The following is a 4022-nucleotide window of genomic DNA, read 5'->3' as shown; positions in this document are numbered from 1 at the left end:
TTTCTCGGACCGTTGCCTGAGACTCCTGTTCCTGTGGTTGATCCTGCTGCTGTTGGGACTTTTAGGTTTTATTTTTGCTATTTTCTCCTTCTTTTTTATTGCTGTCGTCTGGGCTGCTGTTGTGGCTCTTGCACTGACGATGTGGTCCAAATTGAATTTCACTTTGAAAATATACGAGCATGATTAATCACTTAACGAAGGCGAAGGCTGGCTGGCTGGCTGGTTGGCTGGCGGAGCCCAGAACGGACCGGAGCAGGCCCATGCACGGACCGAAGCGCGAGAGAAGCGACCGCATTCTGGTAACTCGATTAATGCATTCGAAGCAGCTGATTCGATTTGGCAGTTTCCCGAATATCATTAAAAATGCGAGAATAACAAAACTTAAATATTTCGTATTAATCGTATTGAGTCACAAGCAAATATTGAAAATTTTTGAGTATTGTAAACTTTTTTAGAAATATTGTATATTAATTTTGAGAAAAACTGATAGCACTTTTTCTGCCAAATATATACGATTCGTTTACACCGCTGTCTCCGTTCATTCGCCCATTCAGTTCGGTGCCGAAATTCATTCACAAAATTGGATATTTTTTTGGGAATTGAGAACCAAAGACCAACGCGACCAGAACACCACTGAAAGCCGCGTCTCAGCGTCAAGCTTTGATGAAGCACACGGAGGCAGGCAGCCAGAAGTCGAAACGAAGGCTCACAGTGGACCGAAAGCGACAGCGATGGCTACGGCAGTGGCAATGGCTACCAGGAGCGTCCTCGAGCGTGTTCGGCTTCGTGCCTCGGTAGGGACTGAATGGCGATACGAACCAGTCGCTGGCCTGAAGGAACCGCCGACGGAGGCGCGCCAAACACACGAGGACGATGATGGCAGCTCTGCCTGCAAGAAGCTACCATTGACAGACCGTTCGGCAGCAGCACCACACGCCCACACTCTCGCACGGACTCACACATACACGGACATTTGTTGCAGATTTGTGTAGCACACTTTTAGGCGGCACGTTCGGTTCTCTGAAGGAGAAGCCCGGCAAACGCACAGCTGTTGAGTTGGCGCCAAAATTCTTGGCCACCTCCGCGCAGGCGTCAGGCTGTTATACGCCTCGCATCATCCGACCGGTAGGACAGTTTTCGACAGGAGCGTCTCAGTGTGCAGCATGGGCCTTTTTTGTAAGTGGAAATCATTGCTTTCTCCTGTAATTCTGCAGTTTTTCTGTAATTCTTTCACTAAAATAGTTGAAATTTGTAAGAACACCTGTCGTGCTTCCCCACTCTACATGAAATATTGCGGCCGTAATCTGCTCGGAAACCCCTGCCGGATTTACTCCTACGCAGACAAGTGCCTGTCTGCCTGTCTGCCTGCCTGCTCTCCCAATGTCGGCATTAATCGCAAAATTCCCTGTCAAAAATGTGACACAGAAAATACTTGTCTAGCAGTTACCTAACGTTGGGTATTTAAAAAGTTGTTGGGAAAACTTTCAAATTAAAAGCGCCGTGCTTAAATTATGCCAGCTCCTACCATTCGATGTCCTGGCTGGCTGGGTGGAGGGCTGGCTGGCTGGCTGGCTGCCTGCCTGGCGGGCTGGGAGCCTTTGGTACTTGATTCCTGGAACAGTGCAATCTCTTTGCAGTGCAAAACTCATTTCGCCATTCCGTTTATGGCATTCTGCATGTGTAAATACCATACTTATTATTTTCCTCACGTTCCCAGACACAGAGTGACTGATGACTGATGGAGCACCAAACTAACGAATTCCGTCGAAGTAATTACAATTTTGCAGAGGGTAAAAAAGGCGCCCTTGAGAGAATTGAAGTGTCCTGATAGTGTACTCTAAGCGGGAGACTTAATTTAATTTTTCCTGGTTCTTGATGCACTTCTTCAACCGAACCGAACCGAAAATGGGGGAAAATGCAAATGGAAAACCGACCGAAATGGGATTTAAAATGCATGACATCAATTATAAGAAGTTTTCTTAATTTTCATCCTGTCATAACTCACATTGGGCTTCACACATGCACAACTTTTCTCCTGTTCTTTTTTGCTGTATTTTGCTGCTCCTTTTCAAGTCGAACAAGGGCAAAGGCGAAAACTTGCCATGCCACACACTCACACACACACAAAAACACACAGAGAGAGAGAGCACATTTGTTTATTCCTCGATTGCGTACAAACATTTGCATTTGCATAGACAAGTTAAAAGCATCGCCTCCTTTCCCCAGGACCCCCGCACATCAGTTTCCAGAATCAGGAGCAGAGCAGAGCCAACTTCCTGCTGCCTGACTGCCTCCGAGTCAATGCAGCTGCCGTTGCAAATATGTGGAAAAACTGCTGCTGCTCTCCTGCTGCTCCACTCCTTGTTGCATGCGAAATTGCAGATTTCATATGCAAATTTTGCACTTCCACAGAAAATTATTCAAATTACTTGCTAGCGACAAGCATTGTGGATGGCACACACTCTCTATAAAAAGAGAGGAACAAAACGGAACACCTTTCACCTTGCTCCGGAACACAAGTCAACAGCCTTGGCCGCTTGTCAGCCCCATCAATGGGATTGACAAATCTTTGCTCAGCTCCCAGGCAAAGTCAAATGGAAATGGGGAATGGAAAAACCACCACCACCATCAATCAGGGAAATGGGCGAATGGCGGTTCGGGTTCATGGCTTGTAATCCTTTAATATTATTAAATAATTAACACGCATTACTTGGCTTGTTTATGGCAGCATCGGCATCATCTCCTTCTGCCGCTCGGGCGGGCGGAAGTGATGGAGCTCAAAGCCCTGCTAGGCAGTGCTTTCATTCTATTCAGCTCTTCTCTGCGGGGCAGAGGATTTAGCCATCAAAAGATAAACGCAATTATGGAGCAGTTAGGAGCACGGCTACGAGCCAAGTACAGTGTACAGTGTACACCATGGCGCAAATGAAGACAATGCCGCGATGGTGCGAAACATGCAAATTAACAGGCAAACTTTTCCTCACCGACGACGACGCCGAAGACGAAGGAGTTAAAGTTCATTTTAAACTAAATTTGCATATTTAAATGGCATTATGCCCAGACACTTGACAGTCTAACTGGCAGTTGGCAACATTCAGCATTCGCACCCAGCCCAGGAAAATCAGGCTCTTGCCCCAGCTCCTGCTCCTGCTCCTGCTGCGGCTCAGACTCTTGCTTCTGCTCCTGCTCCTGCTGTCTCCGTGTCACTCTACAGTGACGGTGACGGTGACAGTCGGTGCCTTGTCACGTTTCTGTTGCCTCATAAAAGTGAGATTGAATTTTGAACGGGCAGGCAACAAACTCACTCTGGGCTTCGAGTGCGGCTCTGATTCGGGATTGCCTCTGCTCTGCTTCTGCCTGGGTGATGCGGCGATGCGGTGATGCTGTGATGCTGTCTGTGCTTAATAGGCCACATGAACTTGAACCCCATCGTGGGATGAGTATGGGTATGTGTATGATGTGTATGATGTGTATGATGATTATGCTGATGATGATGATGATGGAGAGGACAATCCAAACGAAATTGTTGCACACGCGCGTGTGCCACAAAGTTAAAGGAAAAGTGAAACTGAAAGTTTTCGATGTCGTCCCGCGTACATATAGAAAGTGAGAGGGGACTCCACTCCCCCTCTCACAAGCGGAAGTCATTAACGTCTGAACCCTGAGTCGGTTCGGTGTGGTGTGTGCGAGGAGGAAATTTCATTTATAACTACTCATCACAAGATTTCTTTTAGAGTGTGTCAAGGAAACGATGCATAATGAAGAGCGATGGGTGATTCACGTCCCTGCCTGAGGAGCTGTAAAATGGGGAATGGAATCGAATCGAATCGAGGCGCGACTGGGTTCATTGAACAAGGGTTCGTTTTAAGGCAGTCATGTGCCAGGAATCGAATGGAGTCTCGAAAGAGTCTTGGCTGAAACGTGACTGGAGAGAGAATACCAGAATGTGACAGAAAGCAGATGGACTCAAGCTTCAGAGTGGTTTTATTGGCACCCATCAATGGAACTGAATCAGAACTTAA

The sequence above is a fragment of the Drosophila miranda genome, chromosome 2 (assembly GCF_003369915.1).
Source record: "Drosophila miranda strain MSH22 chromosome 2, D.miranda_PacBio2.1, whole genome shotgun sequence".
NCBI lineage: Eukaryota > Metazoa > Arthropoda > Insecta > Diptera > Drosophilidae > Drosophila > Drosophila miranda.
Note: the sequence above shows the minus strand (reverse complement) of the source record.